The sequence below is a fragment of the Heterodontus francisci genome, chromosome 23 (assembly GCF_036365525.1).
Source record: "Heterodontus francisci isolate sHetFra1 chromosome 23, sHetFra1.hap1, whole genome shotgun sequence".
NCBI classification, from domain to species: domain Eukaryota; kingdom Metazoa; phylum Chordata; class Chondrichthyes; order Heterodontiformes; family Heterodontidae; genus Heterodontus; species Heterodontus francisci.
Window position 1 is genome coordinate 50,513,438 of NC_090393.1, and position 12,838 is coordinate 50,526,275.

A 12,838-nucleotide genomic window follows, 5' to 3' on the forward strand; every position below is an offset into this window, starting at 1 on the left:
GCTACCTAGGGGCGCCTTAACTATGAGGTCATTAATTAATTCTATCTCGTTGCACAATACCAAGTCTAGTATAGCCTGCTCTCCGGTTGGCTCCAGAATGTATTGTTCCAAGAAATTATCCCGAAAACATTCTATGTACTCCTCATCTAGGCAACCTCTGCCCATCTGAATTTTCCAATCTTTCTGTAGGTTAAAATCCCCCATAATTATCCCTGTACCTTTCTGACAAGCTGCCGTTATTTCTTCCTTTATACCCCGTCCTACAGTGTGGTTAATGTTAGGTGGCCAGTACACCACTCCCACAAGTGACTTCTTGCCTTTATGATTTCTCGTCTCTACCCAAACTACTTCTACATCCTGGTCTCCCGAACTTAGGACATCCTTCTCTATTGCGCTGATGCCATCATTAATTAACAGAGCTATCCCTCCACCTTTTCCTCGCTTCCTGTCCTTCTGAAATGCCATGTACCCTTCAATATTCAGGTCCCAATCTATGTCGTCCTGCATCCATGTCCATGTGATGGCTATCAGATTGTACTTATTTATTTCTATTTGTGCTTGCAGTTCATCTGTTTTGTTTCAAATGCTACATGCATTCAGATAAAGAGCCATTAGTTTTGTCCTTTTATTATTTTTGTAACCTCTACCTTATCTGTTGATTTACTCTTAGATTCCTACACTCTGTCCCTTCCTGTCATAGTCTGTTTATCATTTCCCATATTAATACCTTTCTCTCTTGCCTTGTCTCTACTCCTTGATTTACCATACCTTCCCAAATTTGATCCCATGCCCCCACTATTCAGTTTAAACCCTCTCGACTTCCCTAGTTATGCAGCTCGCTAGAACACCAGCCCCAGCACAGTTCAGGTGTAGACTGTCCCAACGGTACAGCCACCACTATCCCCAATACTGGTGCCAGTGCCCCACGAACTGGAACCCACTTTTACCACACCAGTCTTTGAGCCATGCATTCATTTCTCTAATCTTATTTGTCCTATGCCAATTTGCACATGGCTCAGGTAATAATCCAGAGATCAAGGTCCATTCTAATCCTAACATTTAAAATAGCAAAGGAACTTGTGGTAAGCTTAATAAAATATATTAAAAAAAGGAAAATAAAATAAATAATTGAATAAAATAATTAAGTAGTTAATTAAAACACGTTAAGGATGGCAGGATATTGATGTGTCACGGCTGCAGCATGTGGGAGCTCCTGGATGCCGGTGTGATCCAGGGCAAACACGTCTGCAGTAAGTGTTTGTGGCTCGAAGAGCTTCGGCTCAGAGTCATTGAACTGCAGTCCGAGCTGCAGACACTGTGACACATTAGGGAGGGGGTAAGTTACCTGGCCATTTTGTACCAGGAGGCGGTCACACCCCTTAGGATAGGGTCTTCTGATTTGGTCTGTGATCAGGGACAGGAGAGTGTGGCTGCAGCTGAGGCAGGTAAGGGGACCCAGAGGGCAGGAGTGCAGGAGCCTCAGCCTTTGCGTTTGTCCAGCAGGTTTGAGGTTCTTTCAGCTTGTTTGGATGAGAGTGAGGGCTGCAAGGTGGATGAGAAACCTAACCACGGCACCATGGTACAGGAAGCCATTCAAGTGGAGGGAGAAAAAAGGAATGTAGTGGTAATAGGGGACAGTATAGTTATATTCCAGAGATTATTACCTTTGAGGTTCTGCTTCTTAATTTGGCACCTAGTTCCTCATACTGACTATGCAGAACCTCTTTCCTTGTCCTGCTTATGTCAGTGGTACCTACATGGACCACGACGACTGGATCCTCCCCTGCCCACTGTAAGTTCCTCTCCAGCCCTGAGACGATGTCCCGAACCCTGGCACTGGGCAGGCACACAGCCGTCTGGACTCTCGGTCTTTGCTTCAGAGAACAGTGTCAATCCCCCTAACTATACCGTCCCCTACTACCACTACATTCCTTTTTTCATTCAGTTAGCTTATGGCTGATCTGTATTCTAACTCCATCTACCCACCTTGGTTCTGTTATGCTTAATGCCCTTGCCTAACAAAAACCTTTCTCCATTTGAAATTTTAATTGACCCCTAGCTTCAATAACTTTTGAAAGAGAGAGTTCCAGATTTCCACTACTCTTTGTGTGAAGAAGTGCTTCTTGACATCATCCCTGAACAGCCTAGTTCTAATTTTAAAATGGTAACCCCTTGTTCTGGACTCTCCGACTAGAGGAAATGGTTTCCTTCTATCTACCGTATCAGAAGGGTAGTGGTAATATCACTGGGCTAGTAATCCAGAAGCCCAGGTTAATGCCTTGGAACTTGGATTCAAATCCCACCAGAGCAGCTGCTGGAATTTAAGTTCAATTAATTAATAAAAATCTGGAATTGAAAGCTAGTTTCATGCCATGAAATGCATGATGCATTGATTGTTGTAAAAACCCATCTGGTTCACTAATATCCTTTTAGGGAAGGAAATCTGCTGTCCTTACCTGGTCTGGCCTATATGTGACTCCAGACCCACAGCAATGTGGTTGACTCTTAACTGCCTCTGAAATGGCCTAGCAAGCCATTCATTTGTTCAACGGCAATTAGGGCTGGGCAACAAATGCTGGCCTTGCCAGCGATGCCTACATCTCATGAAAGAATAAAACAACATCCTTTCATCATCTTAAATACCTCAATTATATTAACCCTTAAGTTTCTAAACTCAAAGGAATACAAGCCTGGTCTATGCAAAATGTCTTCCTAATTTAACCCTTTTAACCCAGGTATCATTTGGGTGAATCTGCTCTCCACCCACGAGGCCATTATATTTTTCCTGAGATCCACAGATCTGGGTTGGAAAGCTGCTCAAGACGCATCCTCACTTCCAGGCTCCACTGCTCCATTCCAATATGGCATATGATAGATACCCTTAGATTGGGCACCTGGCGTATGATAATAGCATGCAAATAGGGGAAGCAAGAGCTTGGCATCTGATGTTTTGTAATAGGTGGAGGGGTTTGGCAGAAACCTTCCAGCAGCCCGGGCCTGCACAGGCACTCAGCAATTGCTGCCTTGCTAGGACCAGAGTGAGGAAGTGAACATTTTATGTGGGCGGTATGGAGGCTGTCTGCATGTTGAAGCTGCGACAGCCCCCTGAGGCCTGCCCGGTGAAACTCTGCCCGCTTTTCAACCACGCATTTATCTACTGAGGATAGCTCTTGCTGGGCAGTCAGCCTCCAATATGCCAGGTTAGCGGGACATCTGCATGCTTGGTGGAAAGCCTAGATCTGAACATTGGCAGGCTGTGCAACCACATGCTACATCACTGCCAAGTCTTACCCTGTCCTCATCGAATGTCCAAAAAACATACACCATCAACAGGGATCACTAAGCAGGTATCAGGATAGGGCAACCCTGAGTGATTTTGCTCACCATAACTGAGGGATGCTACGTCCAATTATAGTGGCTCATGGTGCCGCACCAATGAGAGAATCTAACTCAGCAGAGACCAAGAAACAAACCTAGAATCTTCCTTAGGAACATCAGAATAGGAGCTGGCCATTCAGCTCCTTGAGCCTGCTCCACCATTTCATAGAATCATAAAATGGTTACAGCACAGAAGGAGGCCATTCGGCCCACTGTGTTGGTGCCAGCTCTCTGCAAGAGCAACTCACCTTTGCTTCATATTCTTACCAACCAAAAACCTATCAATTTCAGTCAATGAAAACTCCAACTGATGCGGCATCAACAGCCCCTTAAGAGAGACAGTTCCAGATTTCTACTACCCTTCATATGAAAAAGTGCTTCCTGACTTCCGTCCTAAATGGTTTGCTCTAACTTTTAAGATTATATCCAATCACTCTGGTGAATCTACACTACACCCGTTCCAAGGTCAAATACATCCTTTCCGAGATGTGTTGCCCAAAACTGAACACAGTACTCCAGCTACAGTCTGACCAAGGCGCCGTTCAACTGAAGCATCCTTATCTGTTTAATTCAGGGACAGATTGTGTTGAGAAAATTGCAAAGTTTTCCTGTGTGAACAGGAATCTGGTATCGGTATCTGAGAGCCTGAGGCAAGAGAGAGTTTTTGTATCGCATTTGTATAGCATCTTATTATGTATCTTAAGGGGTCCAAAAACACTTTGCATGCATTTAATTTCTACTGTGACTGCAGTCATTCTTGCAAACTCAGCAGCCATATTGCATGCAGCAAGGTCCCACAAACAAGCATGAGATGAATGACTGGTTAATTGGTTATTTTTTTGGCAGTGTTGTGAGAGAAAGAATATTGGCCAGGACACCCTGTTCTTCTTCTACCATGGGATCTTTAACATCTACTTGAACATGACCTCAGTCCAGTATCTTAACCAAAGGGCAACATCCAACATCCAAAGACATCCAATGATGCAGAACTTCCTCAGTACTACAGAGTGGTCAGCCTGCTCTCTTGAGCCTAGATAGCCCAGATATTTTTTGAAAAAATCATTCTTGGACATAGGCATTGATAGCAAGGCCAGCACTTATTGTCCATTCCTAGTTGCCCTTGAGAGATTGGTGGTGAGCCATCTTCTTAACCCACTGCAGTGAAGGTACTCCTACAGTGCTGTTAGCTAGGGAGTTCAAGATTTTGACCCAGCAACGTTGAAGGATTGGCAATTTATGTCCAAGTTATCATGTGAGGGGAACTGGCAGTTGGTGGTGTTCCCATGTGCCTGCTGCCCTTGTCCTTTAAATTGGTAGAAGTCGTCTGTTTGGCAGGTGTTGTCAAAGGAGCTTTGGTGAGTTGCTGCAGTCCATCCTATAGATTGCACACACTACTGTCATGGTGTGCTGTGGTGGAACGAGTGAATGTTTAAGGTAGTGGACGGGGCTGCAATCAAGTGGGCTGCTTTGTCCTGGATGGTGTCGAGCTTCTTGAGTGTTGTTACAGCTGCTTCCATCCAGGCAAGTGGAGAGTATTCCATCACACTCTTGACTTGTGTCTTGCAGGTGATGGAGAGGCTTTGGGGAGTCAGGAGGTGACTCTACTGCAGAATTCCCAGCTTCTGATCTGCTATAGAAGCCAAGGCATTTAAGTGGCTGGTCCAGTTTAGTTTCTGGTCAATGGTGAACCCCAGAATGTAGATGGCAGGGAGTGTGGTGATAGTAATGCCATTAAATGTCAAACAGAGATGGTTAGACTCTCTCTTGTTGGAGATGGTCATTGCCTGGGACATGCGTGGTGTGAGTGTTACTTGCCACTTATCAGCCCAAGTATGGATGTTGTCTAGGTCTTACTCCATTTGGACATGGACTGCTTCATTATCTGAGGAACTGCAAATGGAACTGAACACTGTGCAATCATCAATGAACATCCCCACTCAGTCAGGGAAGAATTGCAGGCAAACCCAATTTCATTGTTACCTAATGTCCATTACATTCACCAAAAGGGACCACTGCAGAGCCATCAGGAGCAGGAACTCAAGCTGATTTTCCCCTCCCTGGCCAGAAAACATAAAGGGCAATAGTACCACTTAACCATTGCCCTGGCTTAGATTCATCAACATCACAGAACAAGATTTGAACCTTCGGCTCCTTCCTGGGCTGCATGGCTTTAACATCACAACAGGTCTCAAATGTATCAAGTGAGGCAGCAGGGGAGAACATCAGGTGAGGATTCTGCAGCTGATTTTGGATGTGGAAACTCTACCAAAAAGAGGAGGGAAAAGTGACTGAAAATATAGAAGTTGGGAAGATAACAATGAACTTTAAAACTAGAGATTCCCTCTGAGGCAACAAACAACTTGAGGAAGCTTCTTTCTTTTCTTGGCACAGTGATCTCAGGTTTACAAATGCAGTATCATTAACCTACTGCAGTGAGATTCAACTTTGCCACAATAACTTGCTGAGATCTTATGCTGCTTCGGGTAGCACTATCTGCCCCTGACAACATATGGAATTCGACTGCTGTAGGTGGGGGATTCCTTCGTAGTAGAAGCCCGTATGTGACCTACTGCAATCAGGTCAGTCACTGTAACACAGTGATTGTTTAGACTACTTCTGTCCCTGAGAGCAGATGTTGTAGGCGAGAAAAACCACTACACAGTGTTTGCTCTTGTCAATGCACCTAAGAGATAATACTTTGCCAACAATTTATTTTTTTCCCAAGTCTGTCCTTTCCCATCCAAATCCCCAATATGTTTCCTCTCACTAAAGGTTCCCTCCCCTCTCACTCACTCTTATAAAGTGTTGCTTTTTCTCACTGTTTGTCTCTTTCTCTCTGAAGGTGCTGGCAGCCTTTTGCAGCCATTCTTCTTCAAGCGCAGACCGTGAACACTAGCAGGCTGTTCAACTGTGATGGTTATCACAGCTAAGCTATTTCTTAAATGATATCCACCCATTTTCTTCCAGCATGGGTCACTGATGGAAGAAAGCAAGAGCTTGCATTTATATAGCGCCTTTCCAGATCAGGTGCGACCACCCTGGATGATTATTCCTTTACCCAACCCAGGGGGTTGAACCATAACAATGTTTCCACTTTCAGTGGAGATCATCATAACACCAAATCAGGATCAAACCCAGGACTATCCTGGTCCATAACACATTGTGGATTTACCCACAGAGAAGTGTTAGCTTTAAAACTCCTCTTTGATTTTTCTTGCCAATTGTCTTACTGCCCTTCCTCCCCTTAAGGTGTTGACCTCTTATTGGTGTACAGATCCCCATTTGGAATTCCAGCAAAAGTCACTGGAGAATGGTTAAGAATGGGAAACCAAACCCAGAAGGGCTGAGACCAACTTCAAGGAAGGAAGAACGAACAAACTTGCATTTATACAGCCACTTTCAGGATTTCAGGATGTCCTACAGTGCAACACACCGATGTATTTTGAACTGTATTTACTGTGTAGTGTAGCGAGACGCTGCAGCAACACAACGAGCTTCCATAAACAGCAGATAATCTTTCTTTTTGGTGTTGATTGAAGAATAAATATTGGCCAGGGCACCAGGAGAAATCTTGTTCAACTTCATAGGGTCTTTTGCACCTATCTTTGAGGGCAGAAAAAATCCTCAATTTAATGTCTCTTGCATCAATGTTAGCCTAGATTACATATATCAACTCTAGAGTGGGGCATGAATTCACAATCTTCTACTACAGAAACAAGAGTGCTATCACTGACCCAAAGCTAATATCTGATTGCAATAACCCTATGAGATCAAGTAACTCACCACAAATCAGGAACCTAATCTGGACCCTTCCTTATCTATATTACTCAGCCACTCAATGTATAAGCCATCATGGGAACCCATAAGCAAGCACTTTTAAAGATTACATAGGGTGACAAGGCACCCTGATAAGAGAAACACTGATAAGAATTTGGCATCTTCCTTTATGGCATTTAAGATTGGAACATTTCAGTAGACGATGCATTGCTTTAAGAAGCGCATTGCTCATGAAGAAAACTTTTCAAGAAAAAAATTGTGGAGAGTGAAGCAAAAACATTAGACTCAGACATTATATTCTGCTTTCCCTTTGAGATCTGAATGATCTGGAAGATGGAATGGCCCCGGTGCTGTTTCAAAGTCCTTGTTGAGTGTGAAGTTTGCTTGGGTGTATCAGGGCTTTTAAACAAAGCGAGCAGTCTCAAGTTAAAGGAAACAAAAGAAGCTCTGCAAAAAGAAGGGAACGCCTTCATTAACCATAAGCAACCCGACAAAGCGTGAAATACAAGCATTTATACTTGCCTTACTGCTGAGACATAAACAAAGCAGTGGTGTTGGCACGCTGAGACTCAGCTCTGTGCTGAGACCTTCCCCTAGTTGACAACAACCTCAGGCATGGCTGTCTCTTGGCATCACTTTTCCATTATATGCACCAGTGTCTATCTTGTTGTTCGCGAGATAAACATAGTACAACAACTTCGGAACAATATAGAGTTTCATCAGTCAGGCTCCTTTTCAAAATTCAAAAAGGAAATTTTTGTTATAGTTCTTCTTGGATTTTTACCCTCAGCAGATACTAACTCATGTTGGGTACTGTTCCATGGGTTTACTAACTCATGCTGGGTACAGTTCCATGGGTTCGCTAACTTATGTGGGGCACAGTTCCATGGGTTCTCAAACTTGTGTTGGTACTATTTCAGGGGTTCTCGAACTCATGCTGGGTACTGTTCCATGGGTTCCGTAACTCATGTTGGTACAGTTCCAGGGGTTCTCAAACTCGTGATGGGCACAGTTCCATGCATTCTCCAACTTATGTTGGGTACAGTTCCATGTGTTCTCTAACTCATGTTGGGTACAGTTCCATGTGTTCTCTAACTCATGTTGGGTACAGTTCCATGGGTTCTCTAACTCATGTTGGGTACAGTTCCATGTGTTCTCTAACTCATGTTGGGTACAGTTCCATGGGTTCTCTAACTCATGTTGGGTACAGTTCCATGTGTTCTCTAACTCATGTTGGGTACAGTTCCATGGGTTCTCTAACTCATGTTGGGTACAGTTCCATGTGTTCTCTAACTCATGTTGGGTACAGTTCCATGGGTTCTCTAACTCATGTTGGGTACAGTTCCATGTGTTCTCTAACTCATGTTGGGTACAGTTCCATGGGTTCTTTACCTCATGTTGGGCACAGCTCCATGAGTTCTCTAACTCATGTTGGGCACAGCTCCATGAGTTCTCTAACTTACTTTGGGTACAGTTCCGTTGTTTCTTTAACTCAACTTGGTTACTGCTCCATGGGTTCTCTAATTTACTTTGGGTACAGTTCCATGGGTTCTTTAACTCATGTTGGGTACAGTTCCATGGGTTCCGTAACTCATGTTGGTACAGTTCCTTGAGTTTGTAACTTATGTTGGTTCCAGTTCCAGGGGTTCTCAAACTCGTGATGGGCATAGTTCCATGCATTTTCCAACTTATGTTGTGTACAGTTCCATGGGTTCTCTAACTTATGTGGGGTACAGTGCCATGGGTTCTCTAACTCGTGTTGGGCGCAGCTCCATGAGTACTCTAACTTACTTTGGGTACAGTTCCATTGGTTCTTTAACTCATGTTGGTTACAGTTCCATGAGTTCTCTAATTTACTTTGGGTACAGTTCCATGGGTTCTCTAACTCGTGTTGTGGGCACAGCTCCATGAGTTCTCTAACTTACTTTGGGTACAGTTCCGTTGTTTCTTTAACTCAACTTGGTTACTGCTCCATGGGTTCTCTAATTTACTTTGGGTACAGTTCCATGGGTTTTCTAACTCGTGTTGGGTACATTTCCATGAGTTTGTGACTTGTGTTGGGTACAGTTCCATGGGTTCTCTAACTCATGTTGTGTACAGTTCCATGGGTTCTCTAACTCATGTGTACAGTTCCATGGGTTCTGTAGCTCATGTTAGGTACAGTTTCATGGATTTTTGAACTCGTGTTGGTTACAGTTCCATGAATTCTCTTACTCACCTTGGGTTCAGTACCATGAGTTCTCTGACACAGTTCTGTGGGTTTGCTAACTCATGTTGGGTAGAGCTTCTCAGGTTCCAAACCAAGTCGCCATTCATTCTGTGTGACTATCCCACTTGAGTGGTGGTGGGGTAGAAATAAGCGGGGTCAAGGCAGCTCCAAAGTGACGCAGTTGATGATGGCTGTCAGATCTAAGTCAACGCTCTGCATGGGCAGATTATAGCATACAGGACCCATTTCCTGGGGCTCCATGCAAATATGGGCTATGTCATATAATTTGTTTTGTTATTAATGCAGTGTGCAAACATTCTATGGACCTATATCTTCATGTATTTTGCTACATGTTTTTATCAATCAGGATGGAAGTTGGAGTGCAGTATTGTGCAGGTGGCCAGAATGTTAATTGGTGGCCAGGGCCCTAAGAATTTTTAATTCAGCTCTGACTCTCTTTACGCAACTTGGTGATCCAATAATTGAAACAGTCAGACTTTGCTGGTTGCATCTATGATCAACCAACCACTTGGAGGGATATAAAAACAGAAGGTGCTGGAAATACTCAGCAGGTTAGGCAGCATCTGTGGAGAGAGAAGCAGAGCTAATGTTTCAGGTCTGTGACCTTTCATCAGAACTCACTTCATCTTGCAACTCTCTGGATAAAGGAGCTGCCTGGTTCCAGTGAGATCCCAGGTACAATTCCCAGGCAGTGCTGAGTTAGCTGATCTTAGATGGGATGGCAGTAAGAATAGCATCAATGTCCCAGCTCTAGGGAGGGGAAAATCAGCCAGGTATCATTTCCTGTGGTCTCTGCTGAAAAGTGTGCATTGTTGCAAGATGATGGAATAATGATTGGTGCTGATCATCCCTGTTCTCTGATGGCTTCTGCATGCCCTGTTATGAGAGTGATACCACTGTGAGCCTCGGTTTCGAGGCAGCACTCTCATCTCAGAATCTGAAAGATTGTGGGTTCAAGCCCCACTCCATGATTTGAGCATGTAATTCAGACTGGCCCTTCAGCGCAGCCCTGAGTGAATGCTGCACTGTTGGAAGTGCCTTCAGAAGAGATCCTACATTAAGGCTTCACTGCCCTCTCAGGTGGTTGTAAAAGATCCCATATTCAAAGAAGAGCCAACATTAATCCCTCAACCAACACCTAAAACAGACGATCTGGTCATTTTCAATTGGAGAGGAATTTTTCAGAGTACTTTTTTCCTTATCGGTCCTGGCTTGTTCTTTGTTTTTATTTTGCCTCTATCAGGAGACTGTATAGCTGTGGCTGAGTAGGCAATGAGTAGGCCATCAAGAATTTGGGGCAGTCTGATAGACTGGCCTCAATATTGCATGTTTTCTGTATGTTCAAAAAAGTATTTATTGGCTGGAAGGCACTTTGAGGCCTCCAGTGGTTGTAAAAGGCACAATATAAATGCAATTTCTTTCTTTTCATGGCCACTTGGATGAGGTACAGCCAGGCTAATAACACAGTATAAGACGGCTCCTTCTGTAAAGGAGGGAAAACTACAAAATATTTTTCAAGAATGCCATAGAGTATTAAAACCCAGGCTGGAACTAAATGACATCTAACTGAAGTAAACACCTGGATCTGAATTCTTCCCCCCTTTCACCCTCCACACACACGCAATGCATGCATCTGCTTGTAATCTGACACTGTCCAGTGTTTGGGGCAAAGGTGAATATAAACAGTGGAGGGGAATCAAATTCAATGTGTATCAATGGAACCAAAGTGAATTCCATCTGCCAGGGTAAACTTCCACGTTCTCGCTCACTCAACAGAAGTTAAAAAACGAATTTACATAATTCTGTATATCAGCATGAGAACAAACTAATTATTGCAACAGAAAAATAAAGGCAATTAGGAATGTGTTGGAAAACTGTAAAAATGTATCTATGACGAACTGGTAACTTTTGTATTTAAAAGAAATTATTAAATACGATTTACTTTGCAATTAACTCTTAATTGGCCTCTTTTTTTTAGCGTCGCTCGAGAGTTATGCAAGTGGATCATACAACAGTGAGTTCATGTTTTAAATCGGCCACGTGATCCTTAATCCTCAGTGTGAGCCACAATTTGGTGAAGTCATTTTGTTGAGACCCATCAACAACTGGGCGAAATGAGGAACTGACCGTCACCCTGTTAAAATACAAAACACTTTCAGCCACTCTGCTTCCCAGCTAACCTACTTGTAATCTGCCTGCAGCGTGCCAAAAAAACAGAAACCAGGCTGAAAGGTACAATTGAATCCAGAAGGACATTTCACTGATTTTTTAAAATAAATAAACTGCCGGAGTGTGCAAAGTTTACAGAATCTTTTAAGCTCGCAGAGGACGAAACATTATTTGGACATAGGGCCTAATAGGCATTCCCTGAACTGCCGCTTTCTCTCTCTCTCTCCACATCTGTGATGCACAGCCCGAGGTTATATTTTGATCATTTGTCCTCTGCCGTCTTGCTGCACATGTGTAAACTTTAAATTGGTCCGTCCTTTTATTCGCCCTGTTGGTTTTCTCTCTCTCGATCCTTTTGAACCCAATTGATAAGCATATGGAAACATTTCTGCTCCTCTTTAGTGTAAGGTTCGTTGTCAAGTTGCAAGCTTAGGGTGTCCTGCCTAAACCCTGTCCTCACCCCCCCCCCCCCCGCCAAAAAAACACTACCCCAGGGCTGTGAATTTATTATAAATAATTCGCTCCTTGTTTAAACAATAGTGCGCATTTTGTCAAAGACTTAATGGGTGGAATGTTCCAAATGGTCACCTATTATAAAAGGTGAAGGACACCCGGAACTACCGCTTTCGGATCATTTACATGACTATCCTTTTATATCCGGTGAAACAGACGCTGGTGTGAATCCTATTTAGTCTCCAGTTCTTAGCTGATTATCTTCCTACGAGTGACCTTTTCAAATGAGATACAGGCAGAGATTTATTTTTCTTCATCAGCCATCACGTGCCATGGATTACTGAGAAACCGAAATACCCTTTTAAAAACAAAAACATCCAGATCGTTTTAAAGTTTTTTTTTGTTGAAACTGTTCTGGAAAAAGGTCGAGTGTATATTTTGAAACGATACTTGATTTAATATTACTTCAACTTTTTGAAAGGGCTTAGTGCTTACCTTATTAGATGGCACAAATAACTCACCTACTGAAAGTCAAATTCTATCTCGCTATGTTACAACAAATAAACAGTTAAACGTTTGTCTCTCAAAACACAGGTTTCTTATGTAACTGCGGAGAAAATGTAACCGGGCAAAGGGATCATAAAATTAAGACATTTTCATAATACAACGTCCTAGCTTAACATAATCTGTCTTGCAGATAGTAAAGTCTGTTGAACTCTGTATTTTGAGTGTAGGAAGTTGTTTTATCCGTGCTCGCGAACCTGCGGTTGTCTTCTCGCACATTAAGAATGTCTGGTTGCAATTTGAAATTAAATGCACACAGCATCCCTT